The sequence below is a fragment of the Nyctereutes procyonoides genome, unplaced genomic scaffold (assembly GCF_905146905.1).
Source record: "Nyctereutes procyonoides isolate TBG_1078 unplaced genomic scaffold, NYPRO_anot_genome, whole genome shotgun sequence".
NCBI lineage: Eukaryota > Metazoa > Chordata > Mammalia > Carnivora > Canidae > Nyctereutes > Nyctereutes procyonoides.
This window is the reverse complement of record NW_026575128.1, coordinates 7,917,989-7,933,732: the sequence shown is the minus strand read 5'-3', so window position 1 is coordinate 7,933,732 and position 15,744 is coordinate 7,917,989. Positions and strand designations below refer to the sequence as shown.

Here is a 15,744-nt window from a genome sequence, read left to right as displayed (position 1 = left end):
TCCCATGATCCCACGCTGCTGGAGTCCACGGTTTCCCATGATCCCTCACTGGTGGATTCCACGGTTTCCCATGATCCCTCACTGGTGGATTCCACAGTTTCCCATGATCCCTCACTGGTGGATTCCACAGTTTCCCATGATCCCTCACTGGTGGATTCCACGGTTTCCCATGATCCCTCGCTGGTGGATTCCACGGTTTCCCATGATCCCTCGCTGGTGGATTCCACAGTTTCCCATGATCCCTCACTGGTGGATTCCACGGTTTCCCATGATCCCTCACTGGTGGATTCCACGGTTTCCCATGATCCCTCACTGGTGGATTCCACGGTTTCCCATGATCCCTCACTGGTGGATTCCACAGTTTCCCATGATCCCTCACTGGTGGATTCCACGGTTTCCCATGATCCACGCTGGTGGTTTCCACAGTCTCCCAGGATTCCCCCGCTACTGGTGCCACAGTCTCCCATGATCCCGCGCTGCTGGTGCCACAGTCTCCCCAGATCAGCGGAGCCGGTTGCTGTGAGTGTCTATGCGAGTTGGTGGGGGGCAGGTGGAGGCAGTGGAGGCAGGTGGGGGCAGGTTGGGGGCAGCTGGAGGCAGGTAGAGGGCAGGTGGAGGCAGGTGGGGGGCAGGTGGAGGCAGGAGGAGGCAGGTAGGGGGCAGGTGGAGGCAGGTGGGGGGCAGGTGGAGGCTGGTGGAGGCAGGTGGGGGGCAGGTGGAGGCAGGTGGAGGCAGGTGGGAGGCAGGTGGGGGGTAGGTGGGGGGCAGGTGGGGGCAGGTGGAGGGCAGGTGGGGGGCAGGTGGAGGCAGGTGGGAGGCAGGTGGGGGGTAGGTGGGGGGCAGGTGGGGGCAGGTGGGGGCAGGTGGAGGCAGGTGGGGGGCAGGTAGGGGGGAGGTGGAGGCAGGTGGGGGCAGGTGGGGGGCAGGTAGGGAGAAGGTGGAGGCAGGTGGGGGCAGGTGGGGGCAGGTGGGGAGCAGGTAGGGAGGAGGTGGAGGCAGGTGGGGGCAGGTGGAGGCAGTAGAGGCAGGTGGGGTGCAGGTGGAGGCAGGTGGGGGCAGGTGGAGGCAGGTGGAGGGCAGGTGGGGGGCAGGTGGGGACAGGTGGAGGCAGGTGGGGGGCAGGTAGGGAGAAGGTGGAGGCAGGTGGGGGCAGGTGGGGGCAGGTGGGGAGCAGGTAGGGAGGAGGTGGAGGCAGGTGGGGGCAGATGGAGGCAGGTGGGGTGCAGGTGGAGGCAGGAGGAGGCAGGTAGGGGGCAGGTGGAGGCAGGTGGGGGGCAGGTGGAGGCTGGTGGAGGCAGGTGGGGGGCAGGTGGAGGCAGGTGGAGGGCAGGTGGAGGCAGGTGGGAGGCAGGTGGGGGGTAGGTGGGGGGCAGGTGGGGGCAGGTGGAGGGCAGGTGGGGGGCAGGTGGAGGCAGGTGGGAGGCAGGTGGGGGGTAGGTGGGGGGCAGGTGGGGGCAGGTGGGGGCAGGTGGGGGGCAGGTGGAGGCAGGTGGGGGGCAGGTGGAGGCAGGTGGGAGGCAGGTGGGGGGTAGGTGGGGGGCAGGTGGGGGCAGGTGGAGGGCAGGTGGGGGGCAGGTGGAGGCAGGTGGGAGGCAGGTGGGGGGTAGGTGGGGGGCAGGTGGGGGCAGGTGGGGGCAGGTGGAGGCAGGTGGGGGGCAGGTAGGGGGGAGGTGGAGGCAGGTGGGGGCAGGTGGAGGCAGTGGAGGCAGGTGGGGGGCAGGTGGGGGGCAGGTAGGGGGAAGGTGGAGGCAGGTGGGGAGCAGGTAGGGGGGGAGGTGGAGGCAGGTGGGGGCAGGTGGAGGCAGTAGAGGCAGGTGGGGTGCAGGTGGAGGCAGGTGGGGGCAGGTGGAGGCAGGTAGGGGGCATGTAGGGGGGAGGTGGAGGCAGGTGGGGGCAGGTGGAGGCAGTGGAGGCAGGTGGGGTGCAGGTGGAGGCAGGTGGGGGCAGGTGGAGGCAGGTGGAGGCAGGTGGGGGGCAGTGGAGGCAGGTGGGTGGCAGGTGGAGGCACGTGGGGGGCAGGTGGAGGCAGGTGGGGGCAGGTGGGAGGCAGGTCGGGGGCAGGTAGGGGGCAGGTGGGGGGCAGGTGGAGGCAGTTGGGGGGCAGGTGGAGGCAGGTGGGAGGCAGGTCAGGGGCAGGTAGGGAGCAGGTGGAGGCAGGTGGGGGCAGGTGGGGTGCAGGTGGAGGCAGGTGGGGGGCAGGTGGGGGTACGTGGGGGGCAGGTGGAGGGCAGTGGGGGGCAGGTGGAGGCAGTTGGAGGCCAGTGGGGGGCAGGTGGAGGCAGGTGGGGGGCACGTGGGGGCACGTGGGGGGCTGATGGAGGCAGGTGGGGTGCAGGTAGAGGCAGGTGGGGGCAGGTGGGGGCACGTGGGGGGCAGATGGGTGCAGGTGGAAGCAGGTGGGGCAGGTGGGGGCACGTGGGGGGCAGGTGGAGGCAGGTGGAGGCCAGTGGGTGGCAGTGGGGGGCAGGTGGAGGCAGGTGGGGGGCAGGTGGAGGCAGGTAGGGGGCAGGTGCGGGGCAGGTGGAGGCAGGTGGAGGCAGGTAGGGGGCAGGTGCGGGGCAGGTGGAGGCAGGTGGAGGCAGGTGGGGGTGGGGGGCAGGTGGAGGCAGGGGGGTGGCAATGGGGGGCAGGTGGAGGCAGGTGGGGGGGTGGGTCAGGTAAACATTTGGAGGAGAAAGCAGAGGTGAGGGAGGGAGCCAAGCGGGGAAATGGGCTGAGAACGGGTGTAGAATTAACGTTTCATTTTCCGCAACCAGACGCAAAGACCCAATTTAATTAAATTACTAATGTCAAATTTTTTAATGAACCTGCTTCTGCTTTGGGCTTTCTTCCTCCGAAATTAATGACTGGAACGTCACTATAAATAAAAGCCGATTCTTTTTAAAAAGTCGCCCTCTACCCCTCGCGCTCTCTCCTAAGGAGCTGAACACAACCAGCGCCCCGCCGGCCCTCCACGGCCGTGGGTGCGCCCCAGCAGCACGGCCTTCCCGTCGCGGCTCCCGTGGCGGCTCCCGTCGCGGCTCCCGGGCCGGGCAGGCGTTGGCTCGCACGGCGTGGGTCCTGCTCCGCTGCCTCCTCCCGCTGTGACCGTGAGCTGCAACCGTCCCCTCTGCCCTCTCACCGTCTCTCAGTTCCTCATCTGAAGGTAAGAATCCGTGTCCTTCGCATGCTGGGGATCGTAGTAGCTTCCGGGGGCTGAAACCACGCACCCCACGCTGGAACGGCTTAAAAAAAAACCCAACACGACCGATACGTATAGTCTCACAACGTGCAGGTTTAGGAGCCCAAAACCGAGGTGTCAGCAGGGCCACGTCCCTGTCTCTTCCCAGCTTGTGGTGGCCCCGGGGCAGCCTTTGGCGTTCCTTGGCGCATAGACACGTCACTCCCACCCTCCACCTTCACATGCCATCGTTTCTCAGTGTCTCTAAGTTTCAGCCTTTTATAAAGACACCGATTATCTTGGTGTATTTTATATTTTATTTAATGGGCGTATTTGACACCAATCATTCTGCATTGGGGTTAGGACCCCAATGGGTGCATTTTAGGTTCATCATCTGCAAACATCCGATTTCTAGGTAACGTCAAATGCACAGCTGTAGGAGGCTACAACTTCAGTATATCTTTTCGGGGACCCGATTCAACCTACAGCAGGGCTGGGGTGCAGATTATGGAATATTAGATCTATACTATCCACTGCTCAGTTCCTGGTATGTTTTAGCCCCTCGGCCCTCCCCTTCAACGACAAATTTATTTTACTTAATCCTCAAAACCATCCAGTGGGATACCTGGATCCTCGGTGTCATTTTCATGCTCATTTTACGGATGGAAACACCGCGGCACAGAAAGGTTAGGCAATTCTAGGAAAGGGCAGAGCTAGGCCATGAACCGGTCTTCCTGGCTCCACCGATCAGCACCCTCACTGCACTGTGACCCAGACAGCACCCAGCACACAGTGGGTGCTCGACCACCCGGGCTCCTCAGTCCCCCTCCTTTACTGCAGGTGCCGCGACAAGATGAAGGGTGAATACCTGACTGTCCAGATTTGGCAGTCTGGTTCTTTCTTCCTTTTTTTTTTTTTTTCCTCCCGTCTGATTTACTAACCTTGTATTTTTTAATAATGTCAAGGGCAACATTTAAAGCGTGGGCCTTTGTGATGTGTCTGATGCGCAACTTGCTGGACGGACAGGGGAGATGGGAGATAAGCCGCAAAGCAGGCCTTTCGAGGTGCGGCATTCTTTGATTTTTTTTTTATTTTGCCCGTGTGTTTTCTGGCACAGATATTATAGCTGTTCACGCTCTCCCGTCTATAAAACTTCCCTTTGATTGCTTACAAAATGAAGAGTGGGATGTTTACATCCAGCGCAGCGCAGAACAATGCTATTAAAGCTGTGCCTGACATTGAACAATTCCATTGTAGATGAGCTGCGGGGAGTTTTGTCCCTTCCCCAAAGCCTGGCTCTTGCCAATCAACATAATATTCTCAGTGATTGTCTGACAATGAATCTCCTCGGTGGCTGGAGTGCGGCAGAAGCCACACTGTGTCCTGTTTTATTTTTAATTTGAGACTTTAGTTCCCGGATTACAATGAAGAGTCATTTACGCTCTCTGGACAAACACCCTCTGTGTGTTTTGGTTTCTTATCTTCCACCAAGTAACTTGTTTCATCTCCATGGCCGTACGGTTGATACTAGGGGGCAGGATGGCTGGGAAAGCGGATTCAGAGAGAAGGATTGCACGTCCCACACCCCTCAATATGGGAGAGAGGAGACAGTGTTTCCTGGGTGGGGTGGGGGGGCACGGTCAGGGGAGGGAGGAATGAAACCCAGCATCTTCCAAGCGATTACCCTGTGCCGGGCGCTTCTGCGTCGCACGTGACCTTATTTCATAAAGTGAATCTTTATAACTCCCTTACTCCTACCAAACTCCCTCTGGCCTCGTAAACACAATTTACTGCACACTTACTATGTGCTCTCCTCAGGGCCAAGTGCTTCGTCCGCATTTCCATCCTCGGAGAACCGCCTCCACTTTCGGGCTCTGCTCCCTCTCGCCCCGTCTGACACGTTATACGCTTGACATACTTGAAATCCTTGGTCTCCCTCTGCTGCAATGGAAGCTCCGTACGGACAGAGTGTTTAGCCTGTTTGGTTCACGTCTGTGCCCCAGTTCCTGGGACACCGCACCTCACGTATGGGAATGCTTTGATGAAAGCTTCCTGGAAGACTCGGTGATCTTATTTAACCCTTTCAACCGCCCCCCGACAGAAATGCTGTCATCATCCCTCGTTGAGACGGGCATGATTGCCAAGAGGCTGGGGCGTTTTCTCGGGGCCCAGGGCTCGCTGGGGGGTACATGGCTGGGTTTCCGCGGCAATACCTGGGTGCTGGGCCCCGGTACTTTGCATCTGCACCGGGTCGCGCGGGCGCCGACCACTCAGCCTACGGTCCACGGGGCCCCGTGCATCCCGCAGCGTCCTTACAGGGCGCCTGCCTGCAGGCGGGGTACGCCACCCACAAAGCTCACAGAGCCCTGTCCTGTCCGGTGCCAGGTTCACGCTCTCCCCGTGAGCATGCTCTCTTGGCTCAGCTTTGCAGTCTTTGCAACCTTCAGCATCAGGGTCGCGGGGGCAGGTTTACAAAGATACTAATGCCCGTCCTGCAACCCACTGAGTCAGGGTTTCAGAGTGGAGCCTGGGTTCGTCCACGGTCTGTAAAGCAGAGCTGGGACTGACAGTCACTTGTGGTGGCCTATCATGTCGGTCATTCCATCAACCCCGTTGAGTTCTCTCTCTGAGCTGTGAACTGTTCAATCTCCAGAGCTTTGCTTGAGGCTGCACTTTGACTTCTGGGGGCGGTGAGTGTGGCCTCTCCCCTGGACCTCACGGCGCTCCATAAATCACACTTGTCCCATCCTTGCCTCTCCTTTCATATCCGTCCCCCCGGACTTCTGCACCCCACTCTGATCTTGCTGCTGCTGCTGCTGCTCCCTCCAAAGCACGGTCCCCACTGACTCTGGAGGGAGCATTCTAGAATGGCAAATTTACCATGGCCCTGCCTTGTTCACCCCATCCGGCGCACACACGTGCCCGACGTGGCACACGGACCAATGCAGGCCCTCTGTTCTTTTGCGTGATTAACACAAGAACAAGTAACGATTTCAAAGCGCAATAAAAATAAATAAAAGGAAAGAAAAAGAAAGCCTCGAGAGCTTTCCCACTGCTGTCAGGATACGTCAAGGCCGACACTCACGCAGCTCCATCCTTCCATGATGTGACCCTGCCCGACAGCCTCGGCTTTATCGAGCTCCCCTAATCTTGTCCTGTCCACGGTTGGGTTGCGATTCTAAACCCCAGGCTCCCCAAGCATATCTTGCCTTTGTTCCAAATTGCCCATCTGGAGAACTCCTACTCACCCTTCAAAGCCGTGCTTACGCGTCACTTTCCCTGTGCAGCCTTCCTTGAAACCCTTCGTGTCTTGTATAAACTGTAAAATCCCAGGAGAGCCCATCGTGATAGGATGCAAATGCAAGCATGGTGCCGCTGGCAGTTGGCTCGCCGAATCCTGGAACTCTCCCAGCCCGATGATTACAGGGGCCCTCCTGGTCATCCGGTCATTTTGTGACCTCACACCCCACAGCCGACATGATTGGGGTTTAGGAGTCCCGCTTCGAGAACTCCTTTTGAGTCCCCGTCGCACGTACGTCCCTGCACTCATCCTACAACTCTGCAACTCCCTCACCCACTCATTTACAACCTGCTGGCTTCCGAGCAGCAGCTAAGCCTGCCTGTAATTGTTTGTTTAGGTGTCTGTTTTCATCTCTGGACGCCCCCGAGGGGCGGGGATGACTTATTCTGCATTTATCTGCTGTTTGACTTAATGCCTGGCAGGGAGAGGGTGCCTTGTTGGAACGTGTTGAATAAATTTTATACGTGTGCATATATATATAATGTATATTATATAAATATAAGAATGTGCATTATGTATTAGCATAAATATATACATATAAAGCCACAAACTAGTGCAGGGTTGGCAAACCGTTTGCTGTAAAGGACCAGATAGCAAATATTTTTGGCCTTGCCTTATGGTCTCTGTCTCAGTGAGTCAACTTTTCCACCGTAGTGCAAAAGCATCCACAGACAACACATGTTCCAATAAAACTTTACTGAGAAAACAGGCAGCCAGCTCATGGGCCACATTGGCAGCCCAGAACTATGTGGATTCAGTCCTGCTCTTAGCTCAGGTGTACAACTTTTTTTTTTTTTTTTTCCTGGGCATCAAGGATGGAACGGGCCAGGAGGAGAGCAGCCAAGCAGGCGGGAGTTGTGGACGGAGGAGACTGGCAGGAAGCGGGCAGGGAGAGCAAGGCACTGAGCCCCTGAGGACAGAGACGCAAGTCCCATTTCCTTCCCGTTCCGCTGGGTCCTGGGCGCGGGCGGCGCTGTGCAGGCTGCCAGGAAGGGCCTGCCGGGGTTCAGTCTCCACTGTCCTGTTTTTTTTTTTTTTTAAGATTTATTTTTATTTATTTATGATAGACACAGAGAGAGAGAGAGGCAGAGACACAGGCAGAGGAAGCAGCAGGCTCCATGCAGGGAGCCCGACGCGGGACTTGATCCCAGGACTCCAGGATCACCCCCTGGGCCAAAGGTAGGTGCAAAACCACTGAGCCACCCAGGGATCCCCGTCCTGTTTGAATCATACATCTCAGCCCTCGAGCTGCTCTTGGGGTTGGCATTTGTGAACCCCACAACGGGAAAGAGAGCGGAAGGGTCCATTGTGATGATGTGATGATGGCAACGGTCATCACCTGGATGCTCAACACGAGCCAGGCACCCCGCGCAGCTCTCTGTCCGGGCTCTTCCCTGGACAGAGGTCCCATGCGGTCCCCGTTTTGGGGGCTGGGGAGGAGGCTCAGCAGGGCTAACTCCGGCCCAGCATCACACTGCTGGCTGGGGTCAGAGCTGGGGTCGAGACTCACTTGACGACACCACTTGACCGCGGTGCTGGTGCCGTGTGTTTCGTTAGGTTGTAACCTCAAGGCCGTTTTCCCAGCTCTGGGCCCCTGCACAGCCGCTCCCTCTGCCAGACCCGGGGCAGCCCCCCAGGCCTGGGTGGATCCTCGTCGGCCCCATCTCCCCACCCCAATGAGCAAGAGGCTGTGCAGGCCTCGATGCTCCCACCAGTGGGGGCCACACAGGGGCTGTCGTCGACGTCTCCTTGCAGCTTGGTAAGCACACGACCCCCAAAGCCTCTTCCCCCTACTGGCCATAAAGGCAACAGAAGAGAGTTGCCAGTGAAAACAAAAGATGCCCAGTTAAATGTGAATTTCAGAGAAACACAAACGGAGGGTTTAGGGAATGGGGTTGAGTGTAAGTCTATCCCACATGACGATTGGGATATACTTATACTAAGGAATATTTATTATTTGAGATTCAAGTCTATGCGGCCGCCCTATATTTTGATCGGCCAATCTCGGCGACCCTGCCCCAGAGGGAAGTCACCTCCACATCAACGTCCTCAGCTACTTACGGGACCAGGGATGTCTCTGGGAACAAGGGGAAGAGGAAAACGAGAGGACACAGGAGAACACGAGGGCAAACAGCACGGAGGCGGTGGCTGTGCAGGGGGATGCGCAGAGCCTCCCGGGCGGGGCCTGCCTATGTCTGAGGCGCAGCAGGCTTATGGGGGGCAGTGGGCCCCGCTGCCCCGGGTCAGTCCCTATGGGAGCCTCCAGCGTCTGCTCTGCACCATCGCGTCGCTGTCCCACGTCAAGAGCCGGTGGCTTCCGATGAGCCGCCACCCCCGGGCCCCAGCACCGCCGAGCTGCTGGGGACAGAGCCAGGCGGAGGATCCTTGGTGCCCGCGGGGCAACGCTGCAAGATGCCCCTGGGACAGCTCACCGTGCAGCTCGGGGCTGAGTGTGACCGACTGCGGAGCCTGGAGACGCTGGCCAAGCAGGCTCCCCAGGATGAGACAGACATCCCGTGAGGAGAGCGCTCGGCAGGTGACGGAAGCTCCCCAATACTCCAGAAAGTCTGTCCTCCGGGAGAAACCACTGCTCCGAGTGTACCCGAGTCTTCAGGACAGCAGCCTCCCGGGGCCCGCTTCCACCAGAGCCCCCAGGAACGGGACGCAGAACGCCCCCGGCTCCCCCCACCGTCCTCCCCCCAGAAACACCTAGTACTTTCTCAATTGTTCTATGAAGCACATCTTGGGAATCGCGAGATGATAGGCTGAGATGAGCCTGCGCTGCCTGGTTCACGCCAATCATTACCCCCGGGGAAAGGGCAGGAGCCATGACACTGCACATCTACATGGAACTTTCCCGGTTAACAGGATTTTATTTCATTTTTTATTTTTTTGCAAACATCAGCCCCCTTGGGCATTTCCACGCTTCTGCTTTTCCGGAAGCCGGGACAGCCCGAGGTTCTCAGGGCCCCCTGGTCGGCCGCTCTGAGGACTGGGATCGATTGTCATCCGAGAAGCAAGCTTCGCACTCCCAGCCGAACGCAGCACGTGTCACACAAGGGCAAGGGCACGGATTGTGTGGCAGGGCCCGGGCCCTGTGGGGCTGGCACGGGACGGCCCTGGGTCTTGGAGGCCGGCACCTGCCGAGGTTTATGCCCGGCCCCGCTGCAGGGAGTCACCGACCCTGAACCAGTCTCCGCAAAGGAGCTTGCAGAGGCTGCGGCGCCCCCCTGGCTCGGCAGGTGCTCAGGAGGCTGAGACCTGTACCTGGGGTGAGGTGGCCCTGTGGGAGTCACCCTTCCCCCATGGGGCTGTCCCCTACCCCACCCCCGGGGCTGCATGCCTGGCCCCTCCCCTTGCCCGTCCCCCGGGCTCTGCAGTCCCCTCCCAGGGCTGGGCCTTACATCCCCCCCCCCCCCCGACCCTGCTGGCTAGCAGGCAGTGTGGGCCCCGAGCCCACCGGAGCCCCCTGGCCGGCACAGGCCCCAGGCCCCACGTCCTGCACCCGCTCCCTGCCCGGGGCCCAGAAGCCCCGGGACACCTCACGGATGTCTCCCTCCTTGAGGCAAGACGCATCTTGGCTTGATCCTGGTGGGAGAAGCCCAATATTTCGAAGGATCTGGGCCCCTTGGCTGCCCTTTTTCTAAGAATTCGACAGAGGGGCCCAGAGAGGAATTGAGAAGGGGGCGCCCAGCCGTTGTGACCCCCCACTTCCTGGGCCTTCTGCAGGGGAAAGGGACACGGTGACTGCACGGCACTGGTGAGACGCTGCGGCCGGGTCCCCACTGGATGTCTGCGAGCCCTCCTGTCTCCGTCAGCTGCCTTGGGACCCCCTGACCACCTCTGGGGTCTCACCGGACAGCCACCCCGAAGTCCAAAGCCTTCGTGGGGTCTCCTATGCGGGTGCAGACCGTGCACCCGGGCCTCCAGGGTTGGGAGGCGGAACTGGCTCTGCCCCCAACGAGCTGCTTGGCTTGGGGACCCCACAGAGTCCTACGCCTGACAGGGGTGCAGATCCATCGTTCAAAGGCGCTCCTTTACTCACAGACACAGAGACATGGAGACACACAGAGATACAGGGACACAGAGAGACAGAGACACACAGAGACACACAGAGACAGAGACCACAGAGACACACAGAGACAGAGAGACAGAGACACACAGAGACATACAGAGACAGAGACACACACAGAGACACACAGAGACAGAGACACACAGAGACAAAGAGATACAGAGACACACATAGAGACACACAGACACAGAGACACACATAGAGACAGAGACACACAAAGAGACACAGAACACAAGAGATACAGAAACAAACACACAGAGAGAAACACAGAGACACACAGAGAGACACAGAGATACCCTCTCATTATCTCGTACCCGAACATGCTTACGTCACAGGCCCAGAACCGTCCACACGGCAGCAGGCACCACACCTCCTCCCACACGTACGACAAACAGCCTACGCTGTGTCCAAATGACAATCATCTTCCGCGCGGCCTCTCCTGGGTGATGCACTCATCCTGACGGCCGTCCTCCTCCCCCGGCATGCACCTCTGGGAAGCCAGCGTCCCCATCCCCACACTTACGGGGCCTGCCAGGCTGCTGGGTCGAAGCTCCTGTCACCCGGGCATAGACGGGGGGCGGTGCCCGCAGCTCTGGCACAGACCACAAGCTACCAGCGGGCCACGAGGCCGTGGGGTCAGGCAGGCACAGGGCTCCCCGGCTCGGGGAGGGGTTCCGGCGACCCACCGCCAGCGGGTTAGCCGTTAACGCGGAGCCATCAGCAGAGCACATGGGTGAGCAGGGGGCCCCGGACACGGAAGGCCTGGGTGCAAATCCCAATACATCTGGGATGTGATCTCCCAGAAGCCCCAGGGGGCGCCGGGGAGGGCGCCTGGGCAGCGTGGGTGAGGCCAGCGCTGGGAGAGAGCAGACGGCCGGACGCTGCACGGGAGATGCTGGCTGTGCCGGCAGGGGCGTCCCTGGGCCCACCACCACCTGCCCTGGGCCAGGCAGGGCCGACGCCTTCCCGAGCCCAAGAGCAGAGGGGCCGAGCGGCTTTACCAGACCCGGAGGAGCCCGGGACGCGCCCACGGGCCAGGCCCCCGGCCCACTGCCACCCGCCCGGCCCCTCCGGCTGCGCTCACAGCCTCGGTGATGACGGGAACCGATGCCGCGGAGGGCTCTCCTGGGAGAGGCGTCAGGCCCGGTCTCGGCGAGAAGGACGGGCGTTCCAGGTAGAGGAGCTGGGCCGCGGCAGAGCCCCCGCCCCACGCACACCCCTGCTGTCCCGTCCGGCGCGGGCTGCCCGGGAAGGCTCCCGCTCCCCACACACACCAAGGAGTCCCGAGGCCCCGTCTGCAACACCTTCCATCCCGAGTCTTTGCACAACGCGACCACAGTTAGCTATCTTTTCCCCTCTGCTTACTCTGTCTCCCCGCGTCTTCCGCCCCGGCTGGAATGCAAGCTCCGCACAAGCAGGACACTGTCTAACCGCTCCACTGGCGAGACCCAGGGCCTGGCATGGTGTCACCGCTCAATAAACGTTTGTTGAGTGAATTCACATGTGAGCAATTAAAAACGCACACCAAGTGCTTCGCGTGGGGCCTGGCAAGACGTTGCCCCAGGTGGTGATGGCCTGGATCAGCAGCGTCACCCTCGGCACAGCCCCAGGCCTCCTGCTTCGTGGGTCGGCACGGGTGGCTCTCCCTCTGAGAGGTGGGGCAAGGGGGTGTCGTGTCCAGAAGGGACGTTGTGTGTCATGGTGGCAGCTGGGATCATCTGCGGGGCTCGGTCTACCCCCCGGGAGACATGCTTTCCACGGAGTGCACACGTCCTGGCATCACAGGTCCTGAGGTTGGCACCCCGAGGACGCCCGGGGCCCAGGCCAGCAGGCAGGAGGGCCCTCGGGAGGTGAAGGGGAGCAGCACCATGACCGCGGGGATCGGATGGTTCCCCGGATCCATGTTCCCTGCTTTGGGGGTGGTGACAAGCCTCTCCTACTGCCCCTGAGTGCGTTCCTGGGTGGAGGAACTTCCCGGGCTTCCCGCCCCCCACACCTATCAAGGTGACCCCGGAAAAAACCATCAGAGGCCCTTTAAGTGGTGCTTCCTGCAGGGTTTCCATGGCAACACTGTGTGAACCGGCTGGGGTTGGTGGGCTGGCCCCCTCCTCCCTGCCTGACTGCCTCTCCAGCCATCGAGCCATCATGGCCTCGGCTCCTCCGGGCCACGGGACCTTCGCCCTCCGCAGCCTCGGTTTGTCCGCTCGTAACACGGGGACGGCGACCGCATCCGTCTCAGAGGGCGGTTCCGACGATGAAGCGCGTCGCCATGCATAAAGCGCCTCTTAAACGGCTGCTCTGGGCCCCGACAGTCCCATCCCGTGGTTCCACCCCCTCGATTCCCTCCCCCTAGGGGTGTGTGTGGGGGACTACACACGACTAGGATGGAGTGTCACTCGCACCGCACCGTTAGAAAAAGGTATTTGGCAACGCTGAACGGCTCCTTGGTGCGTGCAAGTATGGCCCCGATCAGCTGGCGCCGAGTTAGTCCCAAAGGCAAGGACTCCGGGTGGGCCTGGCCTGATCAGGGGAGGCCGGGGGGCTGGTGCCCAGTGACTCCGAGCAGCACTCTCTCCCACTGACCTTCCAGAAGGAAGCTGCCCCGGCCCCACAGCCGCAAGGAAACGGATTCTCCGAAGGGTCACGCGAGCCGCGGAGAGGGCCCTGAGCCTCTGGCAAGCCCCCGGCCCCACGGCTGACAGCAGGCTACAGCCCCGTGGGACCCCGGGTGCGAGCCCTGCGGCACCCGAAGCCCGACCGCGGAGATTGCACTGTAGTACATGCACCTGACGTCGCTACGTCTGTGGCACTTTGTCATGCAGCCTGGACACGCGGCAGGTGTTGGAGGCCGCGCCTCCCGGCGTCACTGCACCCCCCCAACCCCAGCAGGTGCGTGAGGCCAGGTGTGCGGCTTCCAGGGTGGCCTGGGCACCTCCGCCACGTAGAAGGACGTCTGCCAAGAGCGTCCTGTTGTCCTGGACGGAAAAGATTGGCACCTGCTTGGAAGCCCACGGGTGCTCTGCTTGGCTTGCCGTGAGCCTGGTCAGAAAACTCAGAAGGGCACGCGCGAGGCGACGGTGTGGTGCTGCCGGCTTCATTGCCAACGTGATGGGACGCAAAGGCCCGAAAGGCAGTGAAGGCGGGTGCCCACCGGGTCCCGGGCTGTTGTGCACCGCTCACGGGGCGCTCAGAGGTCCATCTCCTTAACCCAAATATGAGCCTTGGGCCCTACTTCCATGTCACCAACCTGGTCCCCAGCCTTGGACGTTTCCAGGTTTAATACGGGACACCCTGGTCCCGGCTGAGCCTGCGGGCAGGTGGGGCGGCACTGTTGGTTACTTGCCCCTCCGCCCTGTGTGTCCCCGACTCTGGGGGCCTCGAGCTGCTTCTGACCCCCGCAGGTGGACCCATGCAGATGCCCTGCACGGCCATCTGCGGGCACCTCCCCGTGCGCCTCTGCTGCCCAAGTCCATGTGCCTCCGCTGCCTGAGCCTGTGCGCCTCCCCCTGCCCCAGCCCCTGCACCTCCCCTGCCCCAGCCGGTGCACCTGCCTGAGCCCCTGTACCTCCCTATGCACCTCCCCTGCCCCAGCCCATGTGCCTCCCCCTCCCCAAGCCCCTGTACCTCCCATGCCCCAGCCCCTGCACCTCCTCCTGCCCCAGCCCCTGCACCTCCCCTGCCCCAGCCCATGCACCTGCCCAAGCCAATGCACCTCCCCTGCACCTCGCCTGCCCCCAGCCCCTGTGCCTCCCCCTCCCCGAGCCCCTGCGCCTCCCCTGCCCCAGCCCCTGTGCCTCCCCCTCCCTGAGCCCCTGTGCCTCCCCATGCCCGAGTCCATGCACCTCCCCTGCCTGAGCCCATGCGGCCTACCCCTGCCTGAGCCCCTGTGCCTCCCCCTGCCCCAATCCGTGCACCTCCCCCTGCCCAAGCCCCCTGCACCTCCCCTGCCCAAGCCCCTGCACTTCCCCTTGCCCCAGTTGGTGCACCTGCCGAAGCCCCTGCACCTCCCCCTGCCTGAGTCCCTGCACCTTCCCCTGCCCGAGCCCGTGTGCCTCCCCCTCCCTGAGGCTGCCCTGCTCACTGCCCTCCATGCCTCATCTCTGTGCACCACCTGCCCCAACCTGAAGCGACATGATTTACCTGCTGACGTGTCTCCACACAGGGAGCGACCGTCTTGTTCACTGCGGCTCCCGACCCCCAGGACGCAGGTGGACGGGGTAAACGAAGCCTCATCTCCCGGGGCTTCCGGTCCCCACGGGGCAGCAGCCCTCGGGGTCCCGGGCCCTCTTGGCGTCCCTGGGAGGCCCGGCGCTGTGCCCTCCCCCGCGCCCTACTTCCTGCTGAGCTCACAGCCTAAGGGGATCCCCAGAGGAAGGACCCCCAGGATCGTCTCACCCCGAGTCTACATCTGTTTCCAGAAACCCTTTCACGTGTCGGGTTCCAGAATCTCGCACGTGCTCTGTATCTGGCAAACCCGCTCAACGATTCCACGCACGGAGTCCGTGGGAGCCAGATTCACCCGCACGGACACTACCAGGCCGCTGACTCGCAACCTCGCTGCTCCCCGGCAGCCGGTTTTTCCTAATTATTCATTAATTTATTTTATGACTGATAGAGGGGCCTGTGCCAGGCACCGGGGACAGGGGCTCGTACCAGGCTCAGGCTCAGGCTCACAGGCCGTGGGGGCGGGAAGGGGTGCAGGGCGCCCGGGGGCCACGGTGCTCCCCGTGGACACAGACCCTCATGCACCTTTCTGAGTTCGTCTCCGCAACAGGCGTGTGCAGAGTCAAGAGTGTTCAGGCGACGAGCGAGAGATGGTGCAAAGCAGCCGCCACCCACCCTGGCAGGCAGCAAGAGCCTGGTGAATGCCCGGCACCCGCTTCCCTTCGCGGCAGCGGAAACCATCCGGCAAATTCGTGGGGCCCAGCTTGGTGGCAGTTCTGGCCGCAGGGCCCGCACGGCTGCTGCCCCTCATGTCACCCTCACAGGCCCCCTCGTCTCCACCGAGGCCTCGGCCCCCTCTGAGGGGCATCGCGGAGCCCAGACCAGGTCCCCAGGGTGCAAGGGCGGGCTCTGGCAGTGGAGAGTGCGCCCACCTGGGGGGCTTGTTCTCGCCCAGGAAGGGGGGCAGGAGGCCCACACAGACCCCACAGGGAGGCACCTGTTCCGCGGGAACCAGCTGCCTCCAAGCAGGAACCCTTGGTCCACCCG

The 15,744-nt window shown here is 61.6% G+C and overlaps 1 protein-coding gene across 1 annotated transcript in view; it reads right to left on the bottom strand.

The window, feature by feature from the left end:
• The window catches only part of CSMD2 (CUB and Sushi multiple domains 2), a 437,017-nt gene that overhangs the window by 333,985 nt on the left and 87,288 nt on the right, over positions 1-15,744 (bottom strand).